The sequence below is a fragment of the Hemiscyllium ocellatum genome, chromosome 31 (assembly GCF_020745735.1).
Source record: "Hemiscyllium ocellatum isolate sHemOce1 chromosome 31, sHemOce1.pat.X.cur, whole genome shotgun sequence".
NCBI lineage: Eukaryota > Metazoa > Chordata > Chondrichthyes > Orectolobiformes > Hemiscylliidae > Hemiscyllium > Hemiscyllium ocellatum.
Genome location: NC_083431.1, coordinates 26749120 through 26761830, shown reverse-complemented (window position 1 = coordinate 26761830; position 12711 = coordinate 26749120). Strand labels below are relative to the sequence as shown.

The following is a 12711-nucleotide window of genomic DNA, read 5'->3' as shown; positions in this document are numbered from 1 at the left end:
TTCTTTGATGTATGGTAAGGTGGTTAGGGTTTCTGGCTGTGTTTGGTCTGCTTGTCATGGTTTGTTCTTGAGGAAAACAGGGGAGAACCACCGATACAACGTATTCAAGAAGAACAGATACTCAAAAACTACAGTGCGCAAATTCCTCAAGAACAAATCACGACAAGCAGACCAAACACAGCCAGAAACTCTAACTGCCTTACCTTACATCAAAGAAGTTTCAGAAATGACAGCCAGACTACTAAGACCCCTCGGAATCCTAGTAGCACACAAACCCACCAACACGCTCAAACAAAAACTAACAAACTTAAAAGACCCAGTACAACCCATGGACAAAACCAACGTCATGTACAAAATTCCATGCAAGGACTGCCACAAACACTACGTAGGACAAACAGGAAGAAAGTTAGCCTCCAGGATGCACGAACACCAGCTAGCCACAAAAAGACATGACCCTTTCTCCCTCATAGCCCTACACACGGATGAAAAAAACCCACCATTTCGACTGGGACAACACATCTATCCTGGGACAGGCTAAGCAAGGACATGCCAGAGAATTCCTAGAGGCCTGGCACTCCAACCACAACGCTATAAACAAACACATAGATCTAGATGCCTTCTATCAACCCCTCAGAAAACGAACAGGAAATGACATCACCACAAACCCCAGGAACCCCATCCAGGTGAAAGATATAAATAGAAAGCAGGAGACAACAGCTTCGCTTCACTTGGAGGTCATCACTGATGATGTTACCTAGCCAGGTAATGAAACGTCTGGATATCAAACCTTCAGCTCAGCGAGCAAACTTACACCCGAGTGGCTTTTAAGATTGTCAATATACTCAATTCAAACTTGACTGGAATTTGATATTTTTCAGGGTATAATTTAAACTGATTGACCTAATTTGAATCTGTTTTGTCATCTCCAGGCAACTAGCTACCACAGTAGCTGGAGCACATGATACATTGTGTCTTACTGAGAACACTTGATGCTGTCACTGCTAGCCTTTACTCTCTTAAAGGTATAACACATCCACAGTTTCATAACACGTGGTAACCTCGAGAATCTATTCGTCCTATGTAATCTTCCTCTGATGGGATTGGTTAGCTCAGCTGAATGGATGGCTGGTTTTGATACTAACAGTGTTGGTTCAATTCTGGCTTTGGTTGAGTCTGCTATGAAGGTCTTGCCTTGCCTGAGATGTAGTGACCCTCTGTTTAAATCACCACTTGTTACCTCTTTATAATAAGAGAGTGGAACTATGGCGATTTAGCCTTAACATTTTAGGACCAGTTTTCTATTTAGCTCCCAGAAATCTCTGGAGTAAACTTCCTTGCTATGTTGTTGGCTCCAATATAAGATTTTGAGGGGCTTGGAGAAGTGGATAGAAAGCAGGTGTTCTTCTTATTGGAAGGATCAATAACAAGGGGGCATAATTTTAATGTGAAAGGCAAGAGATTTAGAGGACATTTGAGGAAATGTTTTTCACTCTGAGAGATGGGGGTCTGGAATACACTGCTGAGATGGGTAGTTGTTGATGGGAAACCTCACAACCTTGAGGGTCCTTCCCTCAAAACAGACACAAAGTGTTCATGTTTTTCTCTTCCAGACCTGCTGAGTTTATCCAGCATTCGATTGCCTGCAATTCTCCTGGTGTGACCAGACTGTCTAGCGATTCCTCGGCCGTCCTGTCAAGAGTATTTCCAACTCACACCCCATTGCTCTGAACAGGAGATGTTGAATTGGGACCAACTAGAGCAGCAGCAGAGTCCTTATAAACTGCTCTGCCATATCTCAGTCCATATTTATCCACAGTTAAAAATCACACAACACCAGGTTATAGTTATAAATTTGCACTTGCAGGGTTACATTGTACTTTGCTCAAAAACTGCATGAATTCATGTAAAATGCCGTTATCTCACTTTTTAGATTAGAATCAATCTAAACATCATGGCATAGACAGAGAACACCGAAAGCCAACACCTTCAACATATTGTCTAGCTATCACCATTGTTAACAGCTAACCTGAGATGCATTTTTTAAAAAAAAGGTTTTGTGATTTACACATGAAAGAAGTGAAACTATCACAGTATTCTAACAGATGAAAGGCTTAACAATCAATTTTTCAATGTATAATTTCAGTTACATCACACTGTAAATTTTTGCTATCAGTTCTGTCAGGATTGAGCCCTCCACTACTACCTGATGAAGGAGCTAGTGCTTCCAATTAAACCTGGACTATAACCTGGTATTGTGTGATTTTTAACTTTGAACATCCCAATCCAACACCGGCATCTCCAAATCATATTTAATTACGGTTAAGATTTGTGCAGAAATTCGTTTTGACTTTATTTAGCTGTTCTAGTCATTTAGCTGTTATTAAAGCTCTAACTACCAAATTAAAACTATTAACCGTTAAAGTCCAGGACAATTTTTATTTGTCTCCAACTTCCCCGCTCCACATCCTGTGCTGACAAAGATGCCACTTGGCTCTTCTGATTTCTGCTCTTCCCAAACTGGTGCTAGTTTTCGTGCGCTGTTAAAATGCCGTTATCCTCAGTGTCTCGAATTTACAGAAACCACTAAAAGCGTTCAAGTCAAACAGGAGCAGTCCCCTCTCCGACAGCACCGAATTCTCCCCAAAGTTCTACGTTTCCCACTCCGCTCATCACCTCAGACAACAATGTGACCTGTGGAACAATGCCTTATCTATTTTGCAGCCCTGCAGCGAATTCAGGCTTTCACCATATGCCGTCCCCAGAATCATTGCTGGAATGGGGGTATCCCCACCCCCATCCTCCCCTAGCTTATCTCTCCACCCTTCAGGCTCACTGCCTTTATTCCTGATGAAGGGCTTTTGCTCGTTGGATGCTGCCTGAACTGCTGTGCTCTTCCAGCACCACTAATCCAGAATCTGGTTTCCAGCATCTGCAGTCATTGTTTTTACCTCATGGACTGAGTTCATACTTCACGGATTTCCCTTTCTGTACCTTTAAATTCCATTGTGCTGCCTTCCAACACGCTGCTCCAAACACCCACCTTGTATATATATCTTCACTTCGACACTATCCTCCTTTGCTTGCGGCCCCAAATTCAAATTCTACTGCCCCCATTGAAAAGGCCACCTTGTTTTTGCAGCGTTCTCCAATTCTTTAGTTCCAGACCAGGTCCAGTCTTCCTGTCAGACTGGAATCCAATCATCTCAGCAATACAAAGCAGTTTGTGGGAGTGGCGTTTTGATTGGGATCGGGCCAAATCTTAACAATTCGAGCTTCATCACATTTGCTTAAACACCTCCCCATTCATATGTCTCTGCATCAATTTATCCAATGCCATCCTCTCTACAAAGTGAACTTCACCCCACACAAACAATCTTAAACAGCATCTCCTTTCACCAACTTCTGCAAACTCACTCAACCGCATAGGAATCCGCACTGGAATCCTGAAATCCGAAACAGGTACGAAAGACACCCGTCATGTGTCACAGAAGTTTGGAAAGTGAGCGCCCTTTTTGAAAAAAAACTAACAGAATCTGTTTTCAATGTGTTTTTTATAATTTCAAGATTTTTAACAAATAGTTTATTTCTGTAATTGATAAACTGAAGTTATCCGTAAAGATAAGCCGTACTCCTGCTGTCTAAAAAATATCAGGAATAAGCAGACAAAATAATAAGGAGAAATGTGGAACTCCAGCTAATATCGCAATACAAGAAAATTGATTAATAGCAAACCTCAAACCAGATAGTAACATCAGAGGCATAATGTATCGACATTTTGTGCAACTTGGGCGCCGTGGCTTAGTTGGTTAAAGCGCCTGTCTAGTAAACAGGAGATCCTGAGTTCGAATCTCAGCGGTGCCTTTGTCTTCGAATTTTAAGTAATCTCTTCTGCAAAAGAAAGCATGAGACGATACATTTTAATGTGAAGAATCCAAAATAAAGAAACAATGGAATATTTTCTTTAAAAGGTTGAGTTTTCTGCGCGAACGAAACAGAAGGTTTCTGACAAGTGTAATGTTCATAATACAGCTCAGAAGCAAGTTGAATGTAGAAGGTACAGGGAAAATATTCAAAACAAGTGTCATTTACAGTGCCAAAAGCAAAAGATTAGCGCTAAAATATAAGACTAATAAATAGCTATAACGTATTCAAACGAATACTAGCTAATTTAGGAATCAAAAATGATATATTCTTCAGGCATGGCGAGAGGTATTAAAGAAGTACTTTGCATTTGGCATCATTAGAAAAGGTGATTCTAACTATGAAACGGTATTTGGTCAGGTAAAATAAATCCGGAGGAACTTGATAGCTTGGCAGTTCTTAAAATAGAAACGCACAAGAATGTCAGGGGTAAACTGTCAGGACGAGGCATTAGTGAGACCAGACTATGCAACTCCCCCTCCCCCCCCACCCTTATTCCGAGTTGTCTTTACGGAGAGAGACTGAGCAGTTATAGTTCTATACACTGGCGTTTCGAAGAACGAGAGAAGATGTAATTGAGGTATAAAAGATGCTAAAGGGGATTGACAAAGTTGAATTGGAAAGAATGTTTACTTATGTGGAGCATAGAGTGAAAGGTCATAGTTTTAAGAGAAGGGGAGCAGATTTAAAATAGATGAAGCAAAACTACTTCTCGCAAAGGGTCATAAATCAGTGGAATTCACTACACTAGAGTATGGTGGAAACTGATACATTGAGTAAATTTAAGGTGGAGATAAATAGATTTGTGATGATTTGGAGATGCCGGTGCTGGACAGGGGTGTACAAAGTTAAAGATCACACAACACAAGGTTATAGTCCAACAGGTTTAGTTGGAAGCACACTAGCTTTCGGAGCGACAATCAGGTGAGACAATCACCTGATGAAGGAGCGTCGCTCCGAAAGCTAGTGCTTCCAATTAAACCTGTTGGACTATAACCTTGTGTTGTGTGATTTTTAGATTTTTGATGAATGGTTTGAAGGGTTGTGGTGAATAGACAGGAAAGTGGAGGTGAGGCTTAGATGAGATTAGTCATGATCATATTATCAAATGTCACATGACACCAGAATAGCGTAAAGTGTCAACAGCTGAATAACAAGTGAAGGGATGTCCTATAATCTGATTAATTGAGGCAGAGAGATAATTGCAAAATATTAAAAATTAGGTGGAGAGAATTTTTTAAAAATCTTCTGTAATTTTTTGTAATTATATATCTGCCTTAATTAATCAGATTGAAGGTCATCCCTTCAATTGTTATTCAGCTGTTGACACTTAAATCACACTGTCTGACACTCTTGATCACCTGAGGAGACCTCTTATTCGGGCCTGTTGACATTTCAGTCACGCCATTTGTGTGATCTTTTGATCTCTCTGATTATAAAGTCTGTGCCTGGGTGCTCACTTCACCTGATGAAGGAGTAACCCTGTGAAAGTTTGTGATAGCTTAATAGTAAGGTCTGAGGGAGTATTGTTGAACAAAGAGACCTTGGAGTAGTGAGTTTGAGAAGATTTGTAGCTCAGGATGAGGTTTTGGAGTGCAGGTTCATAACTCCTTGAAAGTAAAGTCGCAGATAGATATTGAAGAAGGCATTTGGTATGCTTGCCTTTATCGGTTAGAGTATTGAGTACAGGAGTTGGGAGGTAATGTTGCAGTTGTACAGGACATTGGTTAGGCCACTGTTGGAATATTGCATGCAATTCCGGTCTTCTTCCTATCGGAATGATGTTGTAGAATCTGAAAGGGTTCAGAAAAGCTTCACAATGACGTTGCCAGGGTTGGAGGATTTGAACAAAAGGGAGAGCTTGAAAAGGCTGGGGTGGTTTTCCCTGGGGCATTGGGGGCTGAGGGTTGACCTTATAGAGGTTCATAAAATCATGAGGGATATGGATTGGGTAAAGAGACAAGGTATTTTCCCTGAGGTGGGGGAGTCCAGAACTAGAGGGCATAGGTTTAGGGTGAGAGGGGAAAGATATAAAAGAGACCTAAGGAGCAACCTTTTCACGCAGAGCATGGTGAGTGTGTGGAGTGGGCTGCCAGAGGAAGTGGGGGAGGCTAGTACAATTACAACATTTAAAAGACAACTGGCTGGTTATATGAATAGAAAGGGTTTGGAGGGATATGGACTGGGTGCTGGCAGGTGGGACTAGATTGGGTTGGGTTATCTGGTTGGCATGGATGAGTTGGACCGAAGGGTCTGTTTCCATGCTGTATATCTCTATGGCTCTAAATAAACCTGGTAGACGGCAATCCGGTGTAGTGTGACTTTTGATCTTGTCCACCACAGTCCAATACCGGCACCTCCACATCATGACCATATGGAATGACAGAGCCGACTCAAGGAGCTGAAATGCCTACTCCTGCTCCTAGTTCTTATTTTCTTTATGTAAAGGTTGGTGACTAGATGATATAGGTTTAAGGAGTTTGGTAAAAGACAGATGTATTTGTTTCCTATTATTAGTCATAGAGTCATAAGAGATGTACAGCACTGAAACAACTCGTCCATGCTGACCAGATATCCCAATTTAATCTAATCTCATTTGCTAGCACTGACCCAAATTTTGGGTGAAGATTTGTAGCTCGGGTGCTCGTTGTTGTGGTTATGTTCGTGGAGCGGGGAATTTGTGTTGCAGACATTTCATCCCCTGTCTAGGTGACATCCTCAGTGCTTGGGAGCCTCCTGTGAAGCGCTTCTGTGATGTTTCCTCCGGCATTTGTAGTGGTTTGCATCTGCTGCTTTCGGTTGTCAGTTGCAGCTGTGCGGTGCAGTGGTCGGTATATTGGGTCCAGATCGATGTGCTTATTGATTGAATCTGTAGATGAGTGCCATGCCTGTAGGAGTTCCCTGGCTGTTCTTTGTTTGGCTTGTCCTATCATAGTAGTGTTGTCCCAGTTGAACTCATGTTGCTTATCATCTGCGTGTGTGGTACTAAGGATAATTGGTTGTGTCGTTTCGTGACTATTTGGTGTTCATGGATGCGGGTCGTTAACTGTCTTCCTGTTTGTCCTATGCAGTGTTTTGGGCGGGGGAATCCACACAGAATTATTCGATTACATTAAAATACCAACCCCAGAAGGCACCGCTGAGATTCGAACTCAGGATCTCCTGTTTACTAGACAGGCGCTTTAACCAACTAAGCCACGGCGCCACCTTCAAGGAATTCCTCGATTAATTATTTTCCAGGATGGTAACTCCGAGTTAAGCACCTTGGTGTTTCCTTTCGCGTTTGAACTTTTACGAAAGAAGTTAATTCATCTCACATCAATATTGCCCATCCCTGTTTGGCCTTGAGAAACTGCTGGTGATCGTTATCCATATAGTGGCGACAGTGAGAGGCTTCACTTATTCAAATAATGAATCACACAAAAATAAAATTCACAGTAACAAAGGAAACAACTTGCCCCATTTAGTCAGCACTTGGCCTAGAAGTAATTTCAGAATAAGGCATTATTCCATTTCTGAACTCTTGAACCATAATCTTGTACATATTGTGAACAACGTATATTCAAGATTACCACTGCATATGGCCCCTTCACTCTTTGAGACAATAACTTTCAAATCATCACTAATTACTGTGCGGCACTACATTTTATCTTTATTGATCACAAACAGGGCCTTCGCATTTGGCGCCGTGGCTTAGTTGGTTAAAGCGCCTGTCTAGTAAACAGGAGATCCTGAGTTCGAATCTCAGCGGTGCCTACAGCTGGAAGCTTTTACCCGTCATTCCGTATTTCAAAACAATCCTGTACGCTTAGCGAAAATTTGACTATCTCCCAAACGTCCATAGGCTTTTCGTAACAAGTTTTGAGCGTCTGGTGCTGGAACCGCATAGCATCCGAGGAGCAGGAGAATCAATGTTTCGGACAGAAGTCTCAGATGCTGCCTGACCTGTGCTTTTCCAGCACCACACTCTCAACTCTGATCTCCAGCATCTGTAATCCTCATTTTCTCCCTTTTAGTAACATGCATTTACTGAAAAAGAGTATTATATCCTTTTCCTGCTCCTCGGATGCTGTCTGACCGTCTGTGCTTTTCGAGCACCGCTCTAATTTTGACTGATCTCCAGCATCAGCAGTTCTTACTTTCGCCTACAAACGATAACAAGCTAACAGGCTCAGTTTTTGGAATAACTCATATCATATAAACATCTATATTACTGATTTATGCGTGCGGAAGTATTTACTCTTCTCAAATACTAAGCAGAGGATGTGCAGAATTGTCGGAATGCTTTAAAATACCACTCAGAGAAAGGCACCGCTGAGATTCGAACTCAGGATCTCCTGTTTACGAGACAGGCGCTTTAACCAACTAAGCCACGGCACCGAGAACGGGAAGCGTTTAACAGACTTAAGTGAGGACTGCAAGTACTAGAGAGTCAGTGCAGCTAAAGCATGGCATTAGAAAAGGTACAGCCAGTCAGACAGAATCCGAGGCGCAAGAGAGTCGACGATTCGGGCAGGACCCTTCTTCAGGATTCTAACAATCAGTGCTGCATTATTTTCAATCCATATTTCCCATGTTCTGTATTCATGGTCGGAAGGCTAAATGTAGTCAAGCAGTCTCATAAGAGTCATCGAGACGCGAAACGTTACCGTACTTTCTCTCCATGGATGCTGCCTGACGCGCTATGGTCTCCAGCATTTTTTGAGTATTTCTCCAGCATTTAGTTGACAGTTGTGAGGAGCTGGTGGATGGTTTGAGTGGCTGAATCTCCACCCGCGGAGTTCTGGAGTGTTTTTGCTGGCTGACCTCAAGAATGCGCAGAAAACAATCTCAAGTTTCAGTAATTGTGCGAATAATCCCCCAGTGCATCGCTCGTTAAGAGCTTTCACAATGCACATTTCAAGCGCAAAGGCATTTCCAAGTCCTCAACTGTGATCATTTTACAAGCATCTTTCAACAGATGTCAGGTGTGGGGCGGGGGAGGTGAATAGGAAAAGGACGCACTTTTGAAATTGTTTCTATCAGTTTTATATTTGAATGCAAGATTCTGTAAATTTAAAAAAAACGTTCTGGAGAAACTCATCATGTCTAGCAGTATCTGCTGGTCGACAAACTGTATTAACGTTTCAACTTTAAAAATCACACAACACCAGGTTCGAGTCACAGAGATATACAACGTGGAAACAGACCCTTCTGTCCGACCCGTCCATATATCCCAACCCAATCTCGCCCCACCTACCAGCACCCGGCCCATATCCCTCCAAACCCTTCCTATTCATCCAGATGCCTTTTAAATGCTCGAAACATCAGGTCATAGACAGAGAACACAGGGGGCTAACACCTTCAACCTATTGTCTAGCTATCACCATTGTTAACAGCTAACCCGAGAATGCAACATTTTAAAAAAGGTTTTGTGATTTACACATGAAAGAAGTGAAACTACCATGGCATTCGAATAGATGAAAGACTCAACAAACAATCAAGGTATCTTTCAATGTATAATTTCAGTTACATCACACTGTAAATTTTTGCTATAAATTCTGTGCCTTGCAGTTGTGTCTTCTACAATCACCTGTGATGGAGTTGCGCTAGGAAAGCTAGTGTGCTTCCAGTTAAACCTGTTGGACTATAACCTGGTGTTGTGTGACTTTTAACCTTTTACACGGTGGCACAGTGGTTAGCACTGCTGCCTCACAGCGCCTGTAGACCCGGGTTCAATTCCCGACTCAGGCGACTGACTGTGTGGAGTTTGCACGTTCTCCCCGTGTCTGCGTGGGTTTCCTCCGGGTGCTCCGGTTTCCTCCCACAGTCCAAAGATGTGCGGGTCAGGTGAATTGGCCAAGCTAAATTGCCCGTAGTGTTAGGTAAGGGGTAAATGTAGGGGTATGGGTGGGTTGCGCTTCGGCGGGTCGGTGTGGACTTGTTGGGCCGAAGGGCCTGTTTCCACACTGTAAGTCTAATCAGTCTAAATGCTGCAGTTTTACCAGCTTCCACCACATCCTCTGGCAGCTCATTTCACACAGGTGCTACGCTCTGCATGAAAATGTTGCCCCATAGATCTCTTTTATATCCTTCCCCTCTCACCCTAAAACTATGCCCTCTAATTCTGGACTCCCCCAACCCAGGGAAAAGATTTTGTCGATTTATCCTATCCATGCCCCTCATGATTTTATAAACCTCTATGAGGTCACTCCTCAGCATCCGTCGCTCCAGGGAAAACAGCCCTAGCATATTCAATCTCTCCCTATAGCTCAAATCCTCTAACCATGGCAACATCCTTGTCAATCTTTTCTGAACCCTTTCAAGTTTCGCAACAGTCTTCCGATGGGAAGGAGACCAGAGTTACACGCAATATTCCAAAAATAACCTAACCAATGTTCTGTACAGCTGCAACATGACCTCCCAACTCCTGTGCCCAATACTCTGACCAATAAAGGAAAGCATATCAAACACCTTCTTCACTATGCTAACTGTGACTGTGACTCCACTTTCAAGGAGCTATAAGCCTGCACTCAAGATCTCTTTGTTCAGCAACATTCTCTAGGACCTGATCATTAAGTGCATAGGTTCTGCTAAGATTTGCTTTCCCAAAATGCAACACCTCGCATTTCTCTAAATTAAACTCCATCTGCCACTTCTCAGCCCATTGGCTCATGTGAGCAAGATCCCATTGTAATTTGAGGTAACCTTCTTCGCCATCCACTACACCTCCAATTTTGGTGTCAACTGCAAACTTACTAACTATACCTGTTATGCTCACATCCAAATCATTTATATAAATGATGAAAAATAGTGGACCCTGCACCAATCCTTGTGGCACTCCACTGGTCACAGGCCTCCAGTCTGAAAAACAACCATCCACCACCATTTTCTGTCTTCTACCTTTGAGCCAGTTCTGTATCCAAATGGCTAGTTCTCCTTGTATTCCATGAGATTTAACCTTGGTAACCAGTCTTCCATGGGGAACCTTGTCAAACGCCTTACTGAAATTCATATAGATTATGTCCATTGCTCTGCCCTCATCAATCCTTTTTATTACTTCTTCAAAAAAATCAATCACATTTGTGAGACATTATTTCCCATGCACAAAACCATGTTGACTATCTTGAATCAATTCTCGCCTTCCTAAATACATGTAAATCCAATTCCTCAGGATTCCCTCCAACAACTTGCCTACCACCGACATCAGACTCACTGATCTATAGTTCCTTGGCTTGTCCTTACCACCCTTCTTAAACAGTGGCACCATGTTAGCCAACCTCCAGTCTTCCGGCACCTCACCTGTGACTAATGATGAAACAAATATCTCAGCAAGAGGCCCAACAATCACTTCCCTAGCTTCCCACAGAGTTCTAAGGTTAAAGTCCAACAGGTCTATTTGGAAGCACTGTGTTTCGGAGCGCTTCAAAAGCTAGTGCTTCCAAATAAGCCTGGTAGACTATAATTTGGTATTGTGTGATTTTTAACTTTGTCCAACCCAGTCCAACGTGGGCTCCTCCAAATCATGGTTTACATTTCAAGTCTAATAATTCATCTTCGGAAATTGTTCTTTGGTTCATTAGTTGATCAGAGATCACGGCTGTAACAGCCATCTAATTTAAAAGAAGTAATTGTTATGAGAATAGAGTAAACTAGTTTGTATTATGAAGGACATCAAATTCAGCATAATTTAGAAGCTTTGAATTTAAATCAGAATGTAAGAAACAGGAGCAAGAGGACAATACTCAGTCCTTCGAATATGTCAGTCTTAGTGATCTTCTACTTTGAAAGAAAGCAACGGTCTGTGGGTGCTGGATGTTAGAAACAAAAGCAGAAAGCACTGGAAACAGACCAGGACCTGAAACATTAACACTGCTTCTACTTCCATGCCATTTTCCTCCACTATCCCCTAATGTTTTTAACATGGAGGGAGTTATCAATCTCAGTTTTGAACATAATCAATGACTGAACCTAAACAGCCATCTGGGGCAGAGAACTCCAATGATGGCCACCCTCTGATGGATGAAGTTCCTCCTCATCTCAATCGTAATTAGTCCTATCAGATTGTGTCTCCTGGAGAACTCACTTCCACCCCAACTCCCAGCCTAGCAGAGGGAAACATCGTTCCAACTTTGTCCAGTGTATAAAAAATATTTATGTTTGAAGGAGACCAGCTCTTGTTCAATTCAGGCTTGAAGGAACTCATGCTCACAATAAGGGCAGACCTGGAGCTCAATCTACTTCTTTTGCTGAGCAAGTAATAATTTGTAAAATAAAGCATTTTTAAAATTATTTAAATGTTTTACTAACAAGAAAGATCTATTTTAATCACTTGGACGTTTTGCTGCTATGTTCTGCTTTTATTTAACAATGAATACTGATAACATTATCAAGAGAATGGTTTTGGCAATCAAGGAACTCAGTGATATGAGAGAACTGAATCAACACACCCAATTGTGATGTCAATTTAAAGTAATTAATCTCTCCCTAGAGTGTGAATCTGTAAGTCCCCAAGTAAATACTCCAATGTCATGTTACAAATATAATCAGAATGTTGAGGAAATGAAATTAAGTCGCTCCAAGATTCTGTGTATGGCAATTGGCTTTAGCTTGCACTGACTTCTGTTTACGGAAGACATCCACGCAGTTGGAAGGAAAAGTAAAAGGAACGCTCAGGGAGAGGTGGAAGATTTTGGGGGTTAAATAGGAATGTGGAGTTAATCAGCCATGACTTACGAAATGGTGGGGTGGGGGAGGGATCAAATGACCAAAGCTCGCTCTTAGCTTATATATTTAAATGTTGAGATTAAA

General features: G+C 42.0%; 3 non-coding genes across 3 annotated transcripts; 2 read left to right on the top strand and 1 right to left on the bottom strand.

Moving 5' to 3' along the window:
• Positions 1-3787: 3787 nt before the first annotated feature.
• trnat-agu (transfer RNA threonine (anticodon AGU)) lies at positions 3788-3861 on the top strand. The gene has a single exon. It is a non-coding gene; the product is annotated as a tRNA-Thr (tRNA).
• A 3191-nt stretch (positions 3862-7052) lies between these two features.
• trnat-agu (transfer RNA threonine (anticodon AGU)) lies at positions 7053-7126 on the bottom strand. Its single transcript has one exon. It is a non-coding gene; the product is annotated as a tRNA-Thr (tRNA).
• Positions 7127-7603: 477 nt separating this feature from the next.
• trnat-agu (transfer RNA threonine (anticodon AGU)) lies at positions 7604-7677 on the top strand. Its single transcript has one exon. It is a non-coding gene; the product is annotated as a tRNA-Thr (tRNA).
• The last annotated feature ends 5034 nt before the right edge of the window (positions 7678-12711 follow it).